General features: G+C 38.7%; 53 pseudogenes; all 53 read left to right on the top strand.

Moving 5' to 3' along the window:
- The first annotated feature begins 144 nt into the window (after window positions 1–144).
- LOC140569759 (5S ribosomal RNA) lies at window positions 145–263 on the top strand (annotated as a pseudogene).
- A 185-nt stretch (window positions 264–448) lies between these two features.
- Window positions 449–567, top strand: LOC140569758 (5S ribosomal RNA; annotated as a pseudogene).
- A 222-nt stretch (window positions 568–789) lies between these two features.
- On the top strand, window positions 790–908 carry LOC140566951 (5S ribosomal RNA; annotated as a pseudogene).
- Window positions 909–1,397: 489 nt separating this feature from the next.
- LOC140572961 (5S ribosomal RNA) lies at window positions 1,398–1,516 on the top strand (annotated as a pseudogene).
- Window positions 1,517–1,701: 185 nt separating this feature from the next.
- LOC140570815 (5S ribosomal RNA) lies at window positions 1,702–1,820 on the top strand (annotated as a pseudogene).
- Window positions 1,821–2,042: 222 nt separating this feature from the next.
- On the top strand, window positions 2,043–2,161 carry LOC140569757 (5S ribosomal RNA; annotated as a pseudogene).
- Window positions 2,162–2,347: 186 nt separating this feature from the next.
- Window positions 2,348–2,466, top strand: LOC140567918 (5S ribosomal RNA; annotated as a pseudogene).
- A 185-nt stretch (window positions 2,467–2,651) lies between these two features.
- On the top strand, window positions 2,652–2,770 carry LOC140573143 (5S ribosomal RNA; annotated as a pseudogene).
- Window positions 2,771–2,955: 185 nt separating this feature from the next.
- Window positions 2,956–3,074, top strand: LOC140569756 (5S ribosomal RNA; annotated as a pseudogene).
- Window positions 3,075–3,260: 186 nt separating this feature from the next.
- LOC140569755 (5S ribosomal RNA) lies at window positions 3,261–3,379 on the top strand (annotated as a pseudogene).
- A 185-nt stretch (window positions 3,380–3,564) lies between these two features.
- Window positions 3,565–3,683, top strand: LOC140569754 (5S ribosomal RNA; annotated as a pseudogene).
- Window positions 3,684–3,905: 222 nt separating this feature from the next.
- On the top strand, window positions 3,906–4,024 carry LOC140566950 (5S ribosomal RNA; annotated as a pseudogene).
- Window positions 4,025–4,513: 489 nt separating this feature from the next.
- On the top strand, window positions 4,514–4,632 carry LOC140572960 (5S ribosomal RNA; annotated as a pseudogene).
- Window positions 4,633–4,817: 185 nt separating this feature from the next.
- Window positions 4,818–4,936, top strand: LOC140570814 (5S ribosomal RNA; annotated as a pseudogene).
- A 222-nt stretch (window positions 4,937–5,158) lies between these two features.
- On the top strand, window positions 5,159–5,277 carry LOC140569751 (5S ribosomal RNA; annotated as a pseudogene).
- Window positions 5,278–5,462: 185 nt separating this feature from the next.
- On the top strand, window positions 5,463–5,581 carry LOC140572964 (5S ribosomal RNA; annotated as a pseudogene).
- Window positions 5,582–5,803: 222 nt separating this feature from the next.
- Window positions 5,804–5,921, top strand: LOC140567779 (5S ribosomal RNA; annotated as a pseudogene).
- Window positions 5,922–6,106: 185 nt separating this feature from the next.
- On the top strand, window positions 6,107–6,225 carry LOC140571738 (5S ribosomal RNA; annotated as a pseudogene).
- A 185-nt stretch (window positions 6,226–6,410) lies between these two features.
- Window positions 6,411–6,529, top strand: LOC140569750 (5S ribosomal RNA; annotated as a pseudogene).
- Window positions 6,530–6,714: 185 nt separating this feature from the next.
- On the top strand, window positions 6,715–6,833 carry LOC140570813 (5S ribosomal RNA; annotated as a pseudogene).
- A 185-nt stretch (window positions 6,834–7,018) lies between these two features.
- Window positions 7,019–7,137, top strand: LOC140570812 (5S ribosomal RNA; annotated as a pseudogene).
- Window positions 7,138–7,322: 185 nt separating this feature from the next.
- Window positions 7,323–7,441, top strand: LOC140570811 (5S ribosomal RNA; annotated as a pseudogene).
- A 222-nt stretch (window positions 7,442–7,663) lies between these two features.
- Window positions 7,664–7,782, top strand: LOC140571255 (5S ribosomal RNA; annotated as a pseudogene).
- Window positions 7,783–7,968: 186 nt separating this feature from the next.
- On the top strand, window positions 7,969–8,087 carry LOC140571865 (5S ribosomal RNA; annotated as a pseudogene).
- Window positions 8,088–8,272: 185 nt separating this feature from the next.
- Window positions 8,273–8,391, top strand: LOC140569749 (5S ribosomal RNA; annotated as a pseudogene).
- Window positions 8,392–8,613: 222 nt separating this feature from the next.
- LOC140569748 (5S ribosomal RNA) lies at window positions 8,614–8,732 on the top strand (annotated as a pseudogene).
- A 222-nt stretch (window positions 8,733–8,954) lies between these two features.
- Window positions 8,955–9,073, top strand: LOC140572928 (5S ribosomal RNA; annotated as a pseudogene).
- Window positions 9,074–9,295: 222 nt separating this feature from the next.
- Window positions 9,296–9,414, top strand: LOC140571249 (5S ribosomal RNA; annotated as a pseudogene).
- Window positions 9,415–9,599: 185 nt separating this feature from the next.
- LOC140569747 (5S ribosomal RNA) lies at window positions 9,600–9,718 on the top strand (annotated as a pseudogene).
- A 222-nt stretch (window positions 9,719–9,940) lies between these two features.
- LOC140569745 (5S ribosomal RNA) lies at window positions 9,941–10,059 on the top strand (annotated as a pseudogene).
- A 222-nt stretch (window positions 10,060–10,281) lies between these two features.
- On the top strand, window positions 10,282–10,400 carry LOC140572926 (5S ribosomal RNA; annotated as a pseudogene).
- A 555-nt stretch (window positions 10,401–10,955) lies between these two features.
- Window positions 10,956–11,074, top strand: LOC140569744 (5S ribosomal RNA; annotated as a pseudogene).
- Window positions 11,075–11,259: 185 nt separating this feature from the next.
- LOC140569390 (5S ribosomal RNA) lies at window positions 11,260–11,378 on the top strand (annotated as a pseudogene).
- Window positions 11,379–11,563: 185 nt separating this feature from the next.
- Window positions 11,564–11,682, top strand: LOC140569743 (5S ribosomal RNA; annotated as a pseudogene).
- Window positions 11,683–11,867: 185 nt separating this feature from the next.
- LOC140572438 (5S ribosomal RNA) lies at window positions 11,868–11,986 on the top strand (annotated as a pseudogene).
- A 185-nt stretch (window positions 11,987–12,171) lies between these two features.
- LOC140570810 (5S ribosomal RNA) lies at window positions 12,172–12,290 on the top strand (annotated as a pseudogene).
- Window positions 12,291–12,475: 185 nt separating this feature from the next.
- On the top strand, window positions 12,476–12,594 carry LOC140569933 (5S ribosomal RNA; annotated as a pseudogene).
- Window positions 12,595–12,779: 185 nt separating this feature from the next.
- Window positions 12,780–12,898, top strand: LOC140569742 (5S ribosomal RNA; annotated as a pseudogene).
- Window positions 12,899–13,083: 185 nt separating this feature from the next.
- Window positions 13,084–13,202, top strand: LOC140569741 (5S ribosomal RNA; annotated as a pseudogene).
- Window positions 13,203–13,424: 222 nt separating this feature from the next.
- On the top strand, window positions 13,425–13,543 carry LOC140570809 (5S ribosomal RNA; annotated as a pseudogene).
- Window positions 13,544–13,729: 186 nt separating this feature from the next.
- On the top strand, window positions 13,730–13,848 carry LOC140569739 (5S ribosomal RNA; annotated as a pseudogene).
- A 185-nt stretch (window positions 13,849–14,033) lies between these two features.
- LOC140566360 (5S ribosomal RNA) lies at window positions 14,034–14,152 on the top strand (annotated as a pseudogene).
- A 185-nt stretch (window positions 14,153–14,337) lies between these two features.
- On the top strand, window positions 14,338–14,456 carry LOC140569738 (5S ribosomal RNA; annotated as a pseudogene).
- A 186-nt stretch (window positions 14,457–14,642) lies between these two features.
- On the top strand, window positions 14,643–14,761 carry LOC140569737 (5S ribosomal RNA; annotated as a pseudogene).
- A 185-nt stretch (window positions 14,762–14,946) lies between these two features.
- Window positions 14,947–15,065, top strand: LOC140571421 (5S ribosomal RNA; annotated as a pseudogene).
- A 185-nt stretch (window positions 15,066–15,250) lies between these two features.
- Window positions 15,251–15,369, top strand: LOC140568127 (5S ribosomal RNA; annotated as a pseudogene).
- Window positions 15,370–15,591: 222 nt separating this feature from the next.
- Window positions 15,592–15,710, top strand: LOC140569736 (5S ribosomal RNA; annotated as a pseudogene).
- A 185-nt stretch (window positions 15,711–15,895) lies between these two features.
- Window positions 15,896–16,014, top strand: LOC140570463 (5S ribosomal RNA; annotated as a pseudogene).
- Window positions 16,015–16,200: 186 nt separating this feature from the next.
- On the top strand, window positions 16,201–16,319 carry LOC140566588 (5S ribosomal RNA; annotated as a pseudogene).
- A 185-nt stretch (window positions 16,320–16,504) lies between these two features.
- Window positions 16,505–16,623, top strand: LOC140570808 (5S ribosomal RNA; annotated as a pseudogene).
- A 185-nt stretch (window positions 16,624–16,808) lies between these two features.
- Window positions 16,809–16,927, top strand: LOC140567171 (5S ribosomal RNA; annotated as a pseudogene).
- Window positions 16,928–17,112: 185 nt separating this feature from the next.
- Window positions 17,113–17,231, top strand: LOC140570067 (5S ribosomal RNA; annotated as a pseudogene).
- Window positions 17,232–17,416: 185 nt separating this feature from the next.
- On the top strand, window positions 17,417–17,535 carry LOC140567177 (5S ribosomal RNA; annotated as a pseudogene).
- The last annotated feature ends 73 nt before the right edge of the window (window positions 17,536–17,608 follow it).

The raw sequence follows: 17,608 nt of genomic DNA, 5'->3' as shown, positions 1-17,608 counted from the left end.
TTTGCATCTTTTGCACAAATTTGTAGTTGAAACTCTTTTGTGTTGTAAATGTTGATGTGTTGAAATGGAATGCTTTTGCTTGGTTTTGAACAAATATGGTCTTAGCTATGAAATTTGAATCCTCTAGGTTTGCAAGGTGCTTCTGCTTACGGCCATTCCACCCTTAGAATGCCTGATCTCGTCTGATCTCAGAAGCTACCTAGGGTTGGGCCTGGTTAGTACTTGAATGGGAGACTGTCTGGGAATACCAGGTGTTGTAAGCTTTTCCAATCCTGCAAACAATTAAAGCTTACATTTCCATGTTTTTTACATCTTTTGCACAAATTTGTAGTTGAAACTCTTTTGTGTTGTAAATGTTGATGTGTTGAAATGGAATGTTTTTGCATGGTTTTGAACAAATATGGTCTTAGCTATGAAATTTGAATCCTCTAGTTTGCAAGGTGCTTCTGCTTACGGCCATTCCACCCTTAGAATGCCTGATCTCGTCTGATCTCAGAAGCTACCTAGGGTTGGGCCTGGTTAGTACTTGAATGGGAGACTGTCTGGGAATACCAGGTGTTGTAAGCTTTTCCAATCCTGCAAACAATTAAAGCTTACATTTCCATGTTATTTACATCTTTTGCACAAATTTGTAGTTGAAACTCTTTTGTGTTGTAAATGTTGATGTGTTGAAATGGAATGCTTTGTGTTGTAAATGTTGATGTGTTGAAATGGAATGCTTTTGCTTGGTTTTGAACAAATATGGTCTTAGCTATGAAATTTGAATCCTCTAGTTTGCAAGGTGCTTCTGCTTACGGCCATTCCACCCTTAGAATGCCTCATCTCGTCTGATCTCAGAAGCTACCTAGGGTTGGGCCTGGTTAGTACTTGAATGGGAGACTGTCTGGGAATATCAGGTGTTGTAAGCTTTTCCAATCCTGCAAACAATTAAAGCTTACATTTCCATGTTATTTACATCTTTTGCACAAATTTGTAGTTGAAACTCTTTTGTGTTGTAAATGTTGATGTGTTGAAATGGAATGCTTTTGCTTGGTTTCGAACAAATATGGTCTTATCTATGAAATTTGAATCCTCTCGTTTGCAAGGTTCTTCTGATTACGGCCATTCCACCCTTAGAACGCCTGATGTTGTCTGATCTCAGAAGCTACATAGGGTTGGGTCTGGTTAGTACATGAATGGGAGACTGTCTGGGAATACCAGGTGTTGTAAGCTTTTCCAATCCTGCAAACAATTAAAGCTTACATTTCCATGTTAATTACATCTTTTGCACAAATTTGTAGTTGAAACTCTTTTGTGTTGTAAATGTTGATGTGTTGAAATGGAATGCTTTTGCTTGGTTTTGAACAAATATGGTCTTAGCTATGAAATTTGAATCCTCTAGTTTGCAAGGTGCGTCTGCTTAAGGCCATTCCACCCTTAGAATGCCTGATCTCGTCTGATCTCAGAAGCTACCTAGGGTTGGGCCTGGTTAGTACTTGAATGGGAGACTGTCTGGGAATACCAGGTGTTGTAAGCTTTTCCAATCCTGCAAACAATTAAAGCTTACATTTCCATGTTATTTACATCTTTTGCACAAATTTGTAGTTGAAACTCTTTTGTGTTGTAAATGTTGATGTGTTGAAATGGAATGCTTTTGCTTGGTTTTGAACAAATATGGTCTTAGCTATGAAATTTGAATCCTCTAGTTTGCAAGGTGCTTCTGCTTACGGCCATTCCACCCTTAGAATGCCTGATCTCGTCTGATCTCAGAAGCTACCTAGGGTTGGGCCTGGTTAGTACTTGAATGGGAGACTGTCTGGGAATATCAGGTGTTGTAAGCTTTTCCAATCCTGCAAACAATTAAAGCTTACATTTCCATGTTATTTACATCTTTTGCACAAATTTGTAGATGAAACTCTTTTGTGTTGTAAATGTTGATGTGTTGAAATGGAATGCTTTGTGTTGTAAATGTTGATGTGTTGAAATGGAATGCTTTTGCTTGGTTTTGAACAAATATGGTCTTAGCTATGAAATTTGAATCCTCTAGTTTGCAAGGTGCTTCTGCTTACGGCCATTCCACCCTTAGAATGCCTGATCTCGTCTGATCTCAGAAGCTACCTAGGGTTGGGCCTGGTTAGTACTTGAATGGGAGACTGTCTGGGAATACCAGGTGTTGTAAGCTTTTCCAATCCTGCAAACAATTAAAGCTTACATTTCCATGTTATTTACATCTTTTGCACAAATTTGTAGTTGAAACTCTTTTGTGTTGTAAATGTTGATGTGTTGAAATGGAATGCTTTTGCTTGGTTTTGAACAAATATGGTCTTAGCTATGAAATTTGAATCCTCTAGGTTTGCAAGGTGCTTCTGCCTACGGCCATTCCAACCTTAGAATGCCTGATCTCGTCTGATCTCAGAAGCTACCTAGGGTTGGGCCTGGTTAGTACTTGAATGGGAGACTGTCTGGGAATACCAGGTGTTTTAAGCTTTTCCAATCCTGCAAACAATTAAAGCTTACATTTCCATGTTATTTACATCTTTTGCACAAATTTGTAGTTGAAACTCTTTTGTGTTGTAAATGTTGATGTGTTGAAATGGAATGCTTTTGCTTGGTTTTGAACAAATATGGTCTTAGCTATGAAATTTGAATCCTCTAGTTTGCAAGGTGCTTCTGCTTACGGCCATTCCACCCTTAGAATGCCTGATCTCGTCTGATCTCAGAAGCTACCTAGGGTTGGGCCTGGTTAGTACTTGAATGGGTGACTGTCTGGGAATACCAGGTGTTGTAAGCTTTTCCAATCCTGCAAACAATTAAAGCTTACATTTCCATGTTATTTACATCTTTTGCACAAATTTGTAGTTGAAACTCTTTTGTGTTGTAAATGTTGATGTGTTGAAATGGAATGCTTTTGCTTGGTTTTGAACAAATATGGTCTTAGCTATGAAATTTGAATCCTCTAGTTTGCAAGGTGCTTCTGCTTACGGCCATTCCACCCTTAGAATGCCTGATCTCGTCTGATCTCAGAAGCTACCTAGGGTTGGGCCTGGTTAGTACTTGAATGGGAGACTGTCTGGGAATACCAGGTGTTGTAAGCTTTTCCAATCCTGCAAACAATTAAAGCTTACATTTCCATGTTATTTGCATCTTTTGCACAAATTTGTAGTTGAAACTCTTTTGTGTTGTAAATGTTGATGTGTTGAAATGGAATGCTTTTGCTTGGTTTTGAACAAATATGGTCTTAGCTATGAAATTTGAATCCTCTAGGTTTGCAAGGTGCTTCTGCTTACGGCCATTCCACCCTTAGAATGCCTGATCTCGTCTGATCTCAGAAGCTACCTAGGGTTGGGCCTGGTTAGTACTTGAATGGGAGACTGTCTGGGAATACCAGGTGTTGTAAGCTTTTCCAATCCTGCAAACAATTAAAGCTTACATTTCCATGTTTTTTACATCTTTTGCACAAATTTGTAGTTGAAACTCTTTTGTGTTGTAAATGTTGATGTGTTGAAATGGAATGTTTTTGCTTGGTTTTGAACAAATATGGTCTTAGCTATGAAATTTGAATCCTCTAGTTTGCAAGGTGCTTCTGCTTACGGCCATTCCACCCTTAGAATGCCTGATCTCGTCTGATCTCAGAAGCTACCTAGGGTTGGGCCTGGTTAGTACTTGAATGGGAGACTGTCTGGGAATACCAGGTGTTGTAAGCTTTTCCAATCCTGCAAACAATTAAAGCTTACATTTCCATGTTATTTACATCTTTTGCACAAATTTGTAGTTGAAACTCTTTTGTGTTGTAAATGTTGATGTGTTGAAATGGAATGCTTTGTGTTGTAAATGTTGATGTGTTGAAATGGAATGCTTTTGCTTGGTTTTGAACAAATATGGTCTTAGCTATGAAATTTGAATCCTCTAGTTTGCAAGGTGCTTCTGCTTACGGCCATTCCACCCTTAGAATGCCTCATCTCGTCTGATCTCAGAAGCTACCTAGGGTTGGGCCTGGTTAGTACTTGAATGGGAGACTGTCTGGGAATATCAGGTGTTGTAAGCTTTTCCAATCCTGCAAACAATTAAAGCTTACATTTCCATGTTATTTACATCTTTTGCACAAATTTGTAGTTGAAACTCTTTTGTGTTGTAAATGTTGATGTGTTGAAATGGAATGCTTTTGCTTGGTTTCGAACAAATATGGTCTTATCTATGAAATTTGAATCCTCTCGTTTGCAAGGTTCTTCTGATTACGGCCATTCCACCCTTAGAACGCCTGATGTTGTCTGATCTCAGAAGCTACATAGGGTTGGGTCTGGTTAGTACATGAATGGGAGACTGTCTGGGAATACCAGGTGTTGTAAGCTTTTCCAATCCTGCAAACAATTAAAGCTTACATTTCCATGTTAATTACATCTTTTGCACAAATTTGTAGTTGAAACTCTTTTGTGTTGTAAATGTTGATGTGTTGAAATGGAATGCTTTTGCTTGGTTTTGAACAAATATGGTCTTAGCTATGAAATTTGAATCCTCTAGTTTGCAAGGTGCGTCTGCTTAAGGCCATTCCACCCTTAGAATGCCTGATCTCGTCTGATCTCAGAAGCTACCTAGGGTTGGGCCTGGTTAGTACTTGAATGGGAGACTGTCTGGGAATACCAGGTGTTGTAAGCTTTTCCAATCCTGCAAACAATTAAAGCTTACATTTCCATGTTATTTACATCTTTTGCACAAATTTGTAGTTGAAACTCTTTTGTGTTGTAAATGTTGATGTGTTGAAATGGAATGCTTTTGCTTGGTTTTGAACAAATATGGTCTTAGCTATGAAATTTGAATCCTCTAGTTTGCAAGGTGCTTCTGCTTACGGCCATTCCACCCTTAGAATGCCTGATCTCGTCTGATCTCAGAAGCTACCTAGGGTTGGGCCTGGTTAGTACTTGAATGGGAGACTGTCTGGGAATATCAGGTGTTGTAAGCTTTTCCAATCCTGCAAACAATTAAAGCTTACATTTCCATGTTATTTACATCTTTTGCACAAATTTGTAGATGAAACTCTTTTGTGTTGTAAATGTTGATGTGTTGAAATGGAATGCTTTGTGTTGTAAATGTTGATGTGTTGAAATGGAATGCTTTTGCTTGGTTTTGAACAAATATGGTCTTAGCTATGAAATTTGAATCCTCTAGTTTGCAAGGTGCTTCTGCTTACGGCCATTCCACCCTTAGAATGCCTGATCTCGTCTGATCTCAGAAGCTACCTAGGGTTGGGCCTGGTTAGTACTTGAATGGGAGACTGTCTGGGAATACCAGGTGTTGTAAGCTTTTCCAATCCTGCAAACAATTAAAGCTTACATTTCCATGTTATTTACATCTTTTGCACAAATTTGTAGTTGAAACTCTTTTGTGTTGTAAATGTTGATGTGTTGAAATGGAATGCTTTTGCTTGGTTTTGAACAAATATGGTCTTAGCTATGAAATTTGAATCCTCTAGTTTGGAAGGTGCTTCTGCTTACGGCCCTTCCACCCTTAGAATGCCTGATCTCGTCTGATCTCAGAAGCTACGTAGGGTTGGGCCTGGTTAGTACTTGAATGGGAGACTGTCTGGGAATACCAGGTGTTTTAAGCTTTTCCAATCCTGCAAACAATTAAAGCTTACATTTCCATGTTATTTACATCTTTTGCACAAATTTGTAGATGAAACTCTTTTGTGTTGTAAATGTTGATGTGTTGAAATGGAATGCTTTGTGTTGTAAATGTTGATGTGTTGAAATGGAATGCTTTTGCTTGGTTTTGAACAAATATGGTCTTAGCTATGAAATTTGAATCCTCTAGTTTGCAAGGTGCTTCTGCTTACGGCCATTCCACCCTTAGAATGCCTGATCTCGTCTGATCTCAGAAGCTACCTAGGGTTGGGCTGCTTAGTACTTGAATGGGAGACTGTCTGGGAATACCAGGTGTTGTAAGCTTTTCCAATCCTGCAAACAATTAAAGCTTACATTTCCATGTTATTTACATCTTTTGCACACATTTGTAGTTGAAACTCTTTTGTGTTGTAAATGTTGATGTGTTGAAATGGAATGCTTTTGCTTGGTTTTGAACAAATATGGTCTTAGCTATGAAATTTGAATCCTCTAGTTTGCAAGGTGCTTCTGCTTACGGCCATTCCACCCTTAGAATGCCTGATCTCGTCTGATCTCAGAAGCTACCTAGGGTTGGGTCTGGTTAGTACTTGAATGGGAGACTGTCTGGGAATACCAGGTGTTGTAAGCTTTTCCAATCCTGCAAACAATTAAAGCTTACATTTCCATGTTATTTACATCTTTTGCACAAATTTGTAGTTGAAACTCTTTTGTGTTGTAAATGTTGATGTGTTGAAATGGAATGCTTTTGCTTGGTTTTGAACAAATATGGTCTTAGCTATGAAATTTGAATCCTCTAGTTTGCAAGGTGCTTCTGCTTACGGCCATTCCACCCTTAGAATGCCTGATCTCGTCTGATCTCAGAAGCTACCTAGGGTTGGGCCTGGTTAGTACTTGAATGGGAGACTGTCTGGGAATACCAGGTGTTGTAAGCTTTTCCAATCCTGCAAACAATTAAAGCTTACATTTCCATGTTATTTACATCTTTTGCACAAATTTGTAGTTGAAACTCTTTTGTGTTGTAAATGTTGATGTGTTGAAATGGAATGCTTTTGCTTGGTTTTGAACAAATATGGTCTTAGCTATGAAATTTGAATCCTCTAGTTTGCAAGGTGCTTCTGCTTACGGCCATTCCACCCTTAGAATGCCTGATCTCGTCTGATCTCAGAAGCTACCTAGGGTTGGGCCTGGTTAGTACTTGAATGGGAGACTGTCTGGGAATATCAGGTGTTGTAAGCTTTTCCAATCCTGCAAACAATTAAAGCTTACATTTCCATGTTATTTACATCTTTTGCACAAATTTGTAGTTGAAACTCTTTTGTGTTGTAAATGTTGATGTGTTGAAATGGAATGCTTTTGCTTGGTTTTGAACAAATATGGTCTTAGCTATGAAATTTGAATCCTCTAGTTTGCAAGGTGCTTCTGCTTACGGCCATTCCACCCTTAGAATGCCTGATCTCGTCTGATCTCAGAAGCTACCTAGGGTTGGGCCTGGTTAGTACTTGAATGGGAGACTGTCTGGGAATATCAGGTGTTGTAAGCTTTTCCAATCCTGCAAACAATTAAAGCTTACATTTCCATGTTATTTACATCTTTTGCACAAATTTGTAGTTGAAACTCTTTTGTGTTGTAAATGTTGATGTGTTGAAATGGAATGCTTTTGCTTGGTTTTGAACAAATATGGTCTTAGCTATGAAATTTGAATCCTCTAGTTTGCAAGGTGCTTCTGCTTACGGCCATTCCACCCTTAGAATGCCTGATCTCGTCTGATCTCAGAAGCTACCTAGGGTTGGGCCTGGTTAGTACTTGAATGGGAGACTGTCTGGGAATATCAGGTGTTGTAAGCTTTTCCAATCCTGCAAACAATTAAAGCTTACATTTCCATGTTATTTACATCTTTTGCACAAATTTGTAGATGAAACTCTTTTGTGTTGTAAATGTTGATGTGTTGAAATGGAATGCTTTGTGTTGTAAATGTTGATGTGTTGAAATGGAATGCTTTTGCTTGGTTTTGAACAAATATGATCTTAGCTATGAAATTTGAATCCTCTAGTTTGCAAGGTGCTTCTGCTTACGGCCATTCCACCCTTAGAATGCCTGATCTCGTCTGATCTCAGAAGCTACCTAGGGTTGGGCTTGGTTAGTACTTGAATGGGAGACTGTCTGGGAATACCAGGTGTTGTAAGCTTTTCCAATCCTGCAAACAATTAAAGCTTACATTTCCATGTTATTTACATCTTTTGCACAAATTTGTAGTTGAAACTCTTTTGTGTTGTAAATGTTGATGTGTTGAAATGGAATGCTTTTGCTTGGTTTTGAACAAATATGGTCTTAGCTATGAAATTTGAATCCTCTAGGTTTGCAAGGTGCTTCTGCCTACGGCCATTCCACCCTTAGAATGCCTGATCTCGTCTGATCTCAGAAGCTACCTAGGGTTGGGCCTGGTTAGTACTTGAATGGGAGACTGTCTGGGAATACCAGGTGTTGTAAGCTTTTCCAATCCTGCAAACAATTAAAGCTTACATTTCCATGTTATTTACATCTTTTGCACAAATTTGTAGTTGAAACTCTTTTGTGTTGTAAATGTTGATGTGTTGAAATGGAATGCTTTTGCTTGGTTTTGAACAAATATGGTCTTAGCTATGAAATTTGAATCCTCTAGTTTGCAAGGTGCTTCTGCTTACGGCCATTCCACCCTTAGAATGCCTGATCTCGTCTGATCTCAGAAGCTACCTAGGGTTGGGCCTGGTTAGTACTTGAATGGGAGACTGTCTGGGAATACCAGGTGTTGTAAGCTTTTCCAATCCTGCAAACAATTAAAGCTTACATTTCCATGTTATTTACATCTTTTGCACAAATTTGTAGATGAAACTCTTTTGTGTTGTAAATGTTGATGTGTTGAAATGGAATGCTTTGTGTTGTAAATGTTGATGTGTTGAAATTGAATGCTTTTGCTTGGTTTTGAACAAATATGGTCTTAGCTATGAAATTTGAATCCTCTAGTTTGCAAGGTGCTTCTGCTTACGGCCATTCCACCCTTAGAATGCCTGATCTCGTCTGATCTCAGAAGCTACCTAGGGTTGGGCCTGGTTAGTACTTGAATGGGAGACTGTCTGGGAATACCAGGTGTTGTAAGCTTTTCCAATCCTGCAAACAATTAAAGCTTACATTTCCATGTTATTTACATCTTTTGCACAAATTTGTAGATGAAACTCTTTTGTGTTGTAAATGTTGATGTGTTAAAATGGAATGCTTTGTGTTGTAAATGTTGATGTGTTGAAATGGAATGCTTTTGCTTGGTTTTGAACAAATATGGTCTTAGCTATGAAATTTGAATCCTCTAGTTTGCAAGGTGCTTCTGCTTACGGCCATTCCACCCTTAGAATGCCTGATCTCGTCTGATCTCAGAAGCTACCTAGGGTTGGGCACGGTTAGTACTTGAATGGGAGACTGTCTGGGAATACCAGGTGTTGTAAGCTTTTCCAATCCTGCAAACAATTAAAGCTTACATTTCCATGTTATTTACATCTTTTGCACAAATTTGTAGATGAAACTCTTTTGTGTTGTAAATGTTGATGTGTTGAAATGGAATGCTTTGTGTTGTAAATGTTGATGTGTTGAAATGGAATGTTTTTGCTTGGTTTTGAACAAATATGGTCTTAGCTATGAAATTTGAATCCTCTAGTTTGCAAGGTGCTTCTGCTTACGGCAATTCCACCCTTAGAATGCCTGATCTCGTCTGATCTCAGAAGCTACCTAGGGTTGGGCCTGGTTAGTACTTGAATGGGAGACTGTCTGGGAATACCAGGTGTTGTAAGCTTTTCCAATCCTGCAAACAATTAAAGCTTACATTTCCATGTTATTTACATCTTTTGCACAAATTTGTAGTTGAAACTCTTTTGTGTTGTAAATGTTGATGTGTTGAAATGGAATGCTTTTGCTTGGTTTTGAACAAATATGGTCTTAGCTATGAAATTTGAATCCTCTAGTTTGCAAGGTGCTTCTGCTTACGGCCATTCCACCCTTAGAATGCCTGATCTCGTCTGATCTCAGAAGCTACCTAGGGTTGGGCCTGGTTAGTACTTGAATGGGAGACTGTCTGGGAATACCAGGTGTTGTAAGCTTTTCCAATCCTGCAAACAATTAAAGCTTACATTTCCATGTTATTTACATCTTTTGCACAAATTTGTAGATGAAACTCTTTTGTGTTGTAAATGTTGATGTGTTGAAATGGAATGCTTTGTGTTGTAAATGTTGATGTGTTGAAATTGAATGCTTTTGCTTGGTTTTGAACAAATATGGTCTTAGCTATGAAATTTGAATCCTCTAGTTTGCAAGGTGCTTCTGCTTACGGCCATTCCACCCTTAGAATGCCTGATCTCGTCTGATCTCAGAAGCTACCTAGGGTTGGGCCTGGTTAGTACTTGAATGGGAGACTGTCTGGGAATACCAGGTGTTGTAAGCTTTTCCAATCCTGCAAACAATTAAAGCTTACATTTCCATGTTATTTACATCTTTTGCACAAATTTGTAGATGAAACTCTTTTGTGTTGTAAATGTTGATGTGTTAAAATGGAATGCTTTGTGTTGTAAATGTTGATGTGTTGAAATGGAATGCTTTTGCTTGGTTTTGAACAAATATGGTCTTAGCTATGAAATTTGAATCCTCTAGTTTGCAAGGTGCTTCTGCTTACGGCCATTCCACCCTTAGAATGCCTGATCTCGTCTGATCTCAGAAGCTACCTAGGGTTGGGCACGGTTAGTACTTGAATGGGAGACTGTCTGGGAATACCAGGTGTTGTAAGCTTTTCCAATCCTGCAAACAATTAAAGCTTACATTTCCATGTTATTTACATCTTTTGCACAAATTTGTAGATGAAACTCTTTTGTGTTGTAAATGTTGATGTGTTGAAATGGAATGCTTTGTGTTGTAAATGTTGATGTGTTGAAATGGAATGTTTTTGCTTGGTTTTGAACAAATATGGTCTTAGCTATGAAATTTGAATCCTCTAGTTTGCAAGGTGCTTCTGCTTGCGGCCATTCCATCCTTAGAATGCCTGATCTTGTCTGATCTCAGAAGCTACCAAGGGTTGGGTAGCTTCTGAGGGTTGGGCCTGGTTAGTACCAGGTGTTGTAAGCTTTTCCAATCCTGCAAACAATTAAAGCTTACATTTCCATGTTATTTACATCTTTTGCACAAATTTGTAGTTGAAACTCTTTTGTGTTGTAAATGTTGATGTGTTGAAATGGAATGCTTTGTGTTGTAAATGTTGATGTGTTGAAATGGAATGCTTTTGCTTGGTTTTGAACAAATATGGTCTTAGCTATGAAATTTGAATCCTCTAGTTTGCAAGGTGCTTCTGCTTACGGCCATTCCACCCTTAGAATGCCTGATCTCGTCTGATCTCAGAAGCTACCTAGGGTTGGGCCTGGTTAGTACTTGAATGGGAGACTGTCTGGGAATACCAGGTGTTGTAAGCTTTTCCAATCCTGCAAACAATTAAAGCTTACATTTCCATGTTTTTTACATCTTTTGCACAAATTTGTAGTTGAAACTCTTTTGTGTTGTAAATGTTGATGTGTTGAAATGGAATGCTTTTGCTTGGTTTTGAACAAATATGGTCTTAGCTATGAAATTTGAATCCTCTAGTTTGCAAGGTGCTTCTGCTTACGGCCATTCCACCCTTAGAATGCCTGATCTCGTCTGATCTCAGAAGCTACCAAGGGTTGGGCCTGGTTAGTACTTGAATGGGAGACTGTCTGGGAATACCAGGTGTTGTAAGCTTTTCCAATCCTGCAAACAATTAAAGCTTACATTTCCATGTTATTTACATCTTTTGCACAAATTTGTAGTTGAAACTCTTTTGTGTTGTAAATGTTGATGTGTTGAAATGGAATGCTTTTGCTTGGTTTTGAACAAATATGGTCTTAGCTATGAAATTTGAATCCTCTAGTTTGCAAGGTGCTTCTGCTTACGGCCATTCCACCCTTAGAATGCCTGATCTCGTCTGATCTCAGAAGCTACCTAGGGTTGGGCCTGGTTAGTACTTGAATGGGAGACTGTCTGGGAATACCAGGTGTTGTAAGCTTTTCCAATCCTGCAAACAATTAAAGCTTACATTTCCATGTTATTTACATCTTTTGCACAAATTTGTAGTTGAAACTCTTTTGTGTTGTAAATGTTGATGTGTTGAAATGGAATGCTTTTGCTTGGTTTTGAACAAATATGGTCTTAGCTATGAAATTTGAATCCTCTAGTTTGCAAGGTGCTTCTGCTTACGGCCATTCCACCCTTAGAATGCCTGATCTCGGCTGATCTCAGAAGCTACCTAGGGTTGGGCCTGGTTAGTACTTGAATGGGAGACTGTCTGGGAATACCAGGTGTTGTAAGCTTTTCCAATCCTGCAAACAATTAAAGCTTACATTTCCATGTTATTTACATCTTTTGCACAAATTTGTAGTTGAAACTCTTTTGTGTTGTAAATGTTGATGTGTTGAAATGGAATGCTTTTGCTTGGTTTTGAACAAATATGGTCTTAGCTATGAAATTTGAATCCTCTAGTTTGCAAGGTGCTTCTGCTTACGGCCATTCCACCCTTAGAATGCCTGATCTCGTCTGATCTCAGAAGCTACCTAGGGTTGGGCCTGGTTAGTACTTGAATGGGAGACTGTCTGGGAATATCAGGTGTTGTAAGCTTTTCCAATCCTGCAAACAATTAAAGCTTACATTTCCATGTTATTTACATCTTTTGCACAAATTTGTAGTTGAAACTCTTTTGTGTTGTAAATGTTGATGTGTTGAAATGGAATGCTTTTGCTTGGTTTTGAACAAATATGGTCTTAGCTATGAAATTTGAATCCTCTAGTTTGCAAGGTGCTTCTGCTTACGGCCATTCCACCCTTAGAATGCCTGATCTCGTCTGATCTCAGAAGCTACCTAGGGTTGGGCCTGGTTAGTACTTGAATGGGAGACTGTCTGGGAATACCTGGTGTTGTAAGCTTTTCCAATCCTGCAAACAATTAAAGCTTACATTTCCATGTTATTTACATCTTTTGCACAAATTTGTAGTTGAAACTCTTTTGTGTTGTAAATGTTGATGTGTTGAAATGGAATGCTTTTGCTTGGTTTTGAACAAATATGGTCTTAGCTATGAAATTTGAATCCTCTAGTTTGCAAGGTGCTTCTGCTTACGGCCATTCCACCCTTAGAATGCCTGATCTCGTCTGATCTCAGAAGCTACCTAGGGTTGGGCCTGGTTAGTACTTGAATGGGAGACTGTCTGGGAATACCAGGTGTTGTAAGCTTTTCCAATCCTGCAAACAATTAAAGCTTACATTTCCATGTTATTTACATCTTTTGCACAAATTTGTAGTTGAAACTCTTTTGTGTTGTAAATGTTGATGTGTTGAAATGGAATGCTTTTGCTTGGTTTTGAACAAATATGGTCTTAGCTATGAAATTTGAATCCTCTAGTTTGGAAGGTGCTTCTGCTTACGGCCATTCCACCCTTAGAATGCCTGATCTCGTCTGATCTCAGAAGCTACCTAGGGTTGGGCCTGGTTAGTACTTGAATGGGAGACTGTCTGGGAATACCAGGTGTTGTAAGCTTTTCCAATCCTGCAAACAATTAAAGCTTACATTTCCATGTTATTTACATCTTTTGCACAAATTTGTAGATGAAACTCTTTTGTGTTGTAAATGTTGATGTGTTGAAATGGAATGCTTTGTGTTGTAAATGTTGATGTGTTGAAATGGAATGCTTTTGCTTGGTTTTGAACAAATATGATCTTAGCTATGAAATTTAAATCCTCTAGTTTGCAAGGTGCTTCTGCTTACGGCCATTCCACCCTTAGAATGCCTGATCTCGTCTGATCTCAGAAGCTACCTAGGGTTGGGCCTGGTTAGTACTTGAATGGGAGACTGTCTGGGAATATCAGGTGTTGTAAGCTTTTCCAATCCTGCAAACAATTAAAGCTTACATTTCCATGTTATTTACATCTTTTGCACAAATTTGTAGTTGAAACTCTTTTGTGTTGTAAATGTTGATGTGTTGAAATGGAATGCTTTTGCTTGGTTTTGAACAAATATGGTCTTAGCTATGAAATTTGAATCCTCTAGGTTTGCAAGGTGCTTCTGCTTACGGCCATTCCACCCTTAGAATGCCTGATCTCGTCTGATCTCAGAAGCTACCTAGGGTTGGGCCTGGTTAGTACTTGAATGGGAGACTGTCTGGGAATACCAGGTGTTGTAAGCTTTTCCAATCCTGCAAACAATTAAAGCTTACATTTCCATGTTATTTACATCTTTTGCACAAATTTGTAGTTGAAACTCTTTTGTGTTGTAAATGTTGATGTGTTGAAATGGAATGCTTTTGCTTGGTTTTGAACAAATATGGTCTTAGCTATGAAATTTGAATCCTCTACTTTGCAAGGTGCTTCTGCTTAAGGCCATTCCACCCTTAGAATGCCTGATCTCGTCTGATCTCAGAAGCTACCTAGGGTTGGGCCTGGTTAGTACTTGAATGGGAGACTGTCTGGGAATATCAGGTGTTGTAAGCTTTTCCAATCCTGCAAACAATTAAAGCTTACATTTCCATGTTATTTACATCTTTTGCACAAATTTGTAGTTGAAACTCTTTTGTGTTGTAAATGTTGATGTGTTGAAATGGAATGCTTTTGCTTGGTTTTGAACAAATATGGTCTTAGCTATGAAATTTGAATCCTCTAGTTTGCAAGGTGCTTCTGCTTACGGCCATTCCACCCTTAGAATGCCTGATCTCGTCTGATCTCAGAAGCTACCTAGGGTTGGGCCTGGTTAGTACTTGAATGGGAGACTGTCTGGGAATACCAGGTGTTGTAAGCTTTTCCAATCCTGCAAACAATTAAAGCTTACATTTCCATGTTTTTTACATCTTTTGCACAAATTTGTAATTGAAACTCTTTTGTGTTGTAAATGTTGATGTGTTGAAATGGAATGCTTTTGCTTGGTTTTGAACAAATATGGTCTTAGCTATGAAATTTGAATCCTCTAGGTTTGCAAGGTGCTTCTGCTTACGGCCATTCCACCCTTAGAATGCCTGATCTCGTCTGATCTCAGAAGCTACCTAGGGTTGGGCCTGGTTAGTACTTGAATGGGAGACTGTCTGGGAATACCAGGTGTTGTAAGCTTTTCCAATCCTGCAAACAATTAAAGCTTACATTTCCATGTTATTTACATCTTTTGCACAAATTTGTAGTTGAAACTCTTTTGTGTTGTAAATGTTGATGTGTTGAAATGGAATGCTTTTGCTTGGTTTTGAACAAATATGGTCTTAGCTATGAAATTTGAATCCTCTAGTTTGCAAGGTGCTTCTGCTTACGGCTATTCCACCCTTAGAATGCCTGATCTCGTCTGATCTCAGAAGCTACCTAGGGTTGGGCCTGGTTAGTACTTGAATGGGAGACTGTCTGGGAATACCCGGTGTTGTAAGCTTTTCCAATCCTGCAAACAATTAAAGCTTACATTTCCATGTTATTTACATCTTTTGCACAAATTTGTAGTTAAAACTCTTTTGTGTTGTAAATGTTGATGTGTTGAAATGGAATGCTTTTGCTTGGTTTTGAACAAATATGGTCTTAGCTATGAAATTTGAATCCTCTAGTTTGCAAGGTGCTTCTGCTAACGGCAATTCCACCCTTAGAATGCCTGATCTCGTCTGATCTCAGAAGCTACCTAGGATTGGGCACGGTTAGTACTTGAATGGGAGACTGTCTGGGAATACCAGGTGTTGTAAGCTTTTCCAATCCTGCAAACAATTAAAGCTTACATTTCCATGTTATTTACATCTTTTGCACAAATTTGTAGATGAAACTCTTTTGTGTTGTAAATGTTGATGTGTTGAAATGGAATGCTTTGTGTTGTAAATGTTGATGTGTTGAAATGGAATGCTTTTGCTTGGTTTTGAACAAATATGGTCTTAGCTATGAAATTTGAATCCTCTAGTTTGCAAGGTGCTTCTGCTTACGGCCATTCCACCCTTAGAATGCCTGATCTCGTCTGATCTCAGAAGCTACCTAGGGTTGGGCCTGGTTAGTACTTGAATGGGAGACTGTCTGGGAATACCAGGTGTTGTAAGCTTTTCCAATCCTGCAAACAATTAAAGCTTACATTTCCATGTTATTTACATCTTTTGCACAAATTTGTAGTTGAAACTCTTTTGTGTTGTAAATGTTGATGTGTTGAAATGGAATGCTTTTGCTTGGTTTTGAACAAATATGGTCTTAGCTATGAAATTTGAATCCTCTAGTTTGCAAGGTGCTTCTGCTTATGGCCATTCCACCCTTAGAATGCCTGATCTCGTCTGATCTCAGAAGCTACCTAGGGTTGGGCCTGGTTAGTACTTGAATGGGAGACTGTCTGGGAATACCAGGTGTTGTAAGCTTTTCCAATCCTGCAAACAATTAAAGCTTACATTTCCATGTTATTTACATCTTTTGCACAAATTTGTAGTTGAAACTCTTTTGTGTTGTAAATGTTGATGTGTTGAAATGGAATGCTTTTGCTTGGTTTTGAACAAATATGGTCTTAGCTATGAAATTTGAATCCTCTAGGTTTGCAAGGTGCTTCTGCCTACGGCCATTCCAACCTTAGAATGCCTGATCTCGTCTGATCTCAGAAGCTACCTAGGGTTGGGCCTGGTTAGTACTTGAATGGGAGACTGTCTGGGAATACCAGGTGTTGTAAGCTTTTCCAATCCTGCAAACAATTAAAGCTTACATTTCCATGTTATTTACATCTTTTGCACAAATTTGTAGTTGAAACTCTTTTGTGTTGTAAATGTTGATGTGTTGAAATGGAATGCTTTTGCTTGGTTTTGAACAAATATGGTCTTAGCTATGAAATTTGAATCCTCTAGTTTGCAAGGTGCTTCTGCTTACGGCCATTCCACCCTTAGAATGCCTGATCTCGTCTGATCTCAGAAGCTACCTAGGGTTGGGCCTGGTTAGTACTTGAATGGGAGACTGTCTGGGAATATCAGGTGTTGTAAGCTTTTCCAATCCTGCAAACAATTAAAGCTTACATTTCCATGTTATTTACATCTTTTGCACAAATTTGTAGTTGAAACTCTTTTGTGTTGTAAATGTTGATGTGTTGAAATGGAATGCTTTTGCTTGGTTTTGAACAAATATGGTCTTAGCTATAAAATTTGAATCCTCTAGTTTGCTAGGTGCTTCTCCTTATGGCCGTTCCACCCTTAGAATCCCTGATCTCGTCTGATCTCAGAAGCTACCTAGGGTTGGGCCTGGTTAGTACTTGAATGGGAGACTGTCTGGGAATACCAGGTGTTGTAAGCTTTTCCAATCCTGCAAACAATTAAAGCTTACATTTCCATGTTATTTATATCTTTTGCACTTATTTGTAGTTGACACTCTTTTGTGTGGTAAATGTTGATATGTTGAAATGGAATGCTTTTGCTTGGTTTTGAACAAATATGGTCTTAGCTATGAAAATTGAATCCTCTAATTTGCAAAGTGCTTCTGCTTACGGCCATTCCACCTTTAGAATGCCTGATCTCATCTGATCTCAGAAGCTACCTAGGGTTGGGCCTGGTTAGTACTTGAATGGGAGACTGTCTGGGAATACCAGGTGTTGTAAGCTTTTCCAATCCTGCAAACAATTAAAGCTTACATTTCCATGTTATTTACATCTTTTGCACAAATTTGTAGTTGAAACTCTTTTGTGTTGTAAATGTTGATGTGTTGAAATGGAATGCTTTTGCTTGGTTTTGAACAAATATGGTGTTAGCTATGAAAATTGAATCCTCTGGTTTGCAAGGTTCTTCTGCTTGAGGCCATTCCACCCTTAGAACGCCTGATCTCGTCTGATCTCAGAAGCTACCTAGGGTTGGGCCTGGTTAGTTCTTGAATGGGAGACTGTCTGGGAATACCAGGTGTTGTAAGCTTTTCCAATCCTGCAAACAATTAAAGCTTACATTTCCATGTTATTTACATCTTTTGCACAAATTTGTAGTTGAA

This window comes from Salminus brasiliensis, chromosome 11, assembly GCF_030463535.1.
Source record: "Salminus brasiliensis chromosome 11, fSalBra1.hap2, whole genome shotgun sequence".
Lineage (NCBI taxonomy): Eukaryota > Metazoa > Chordata > Actinopteri > Characiformes > Bryconidae > Salminus > Salminus brasiliensis.
The sequence above is the reverse complement of the archived record's forward strand: the minus strand, read 5'-3'. Positions and strand labels throughout refer to the sequence as shown.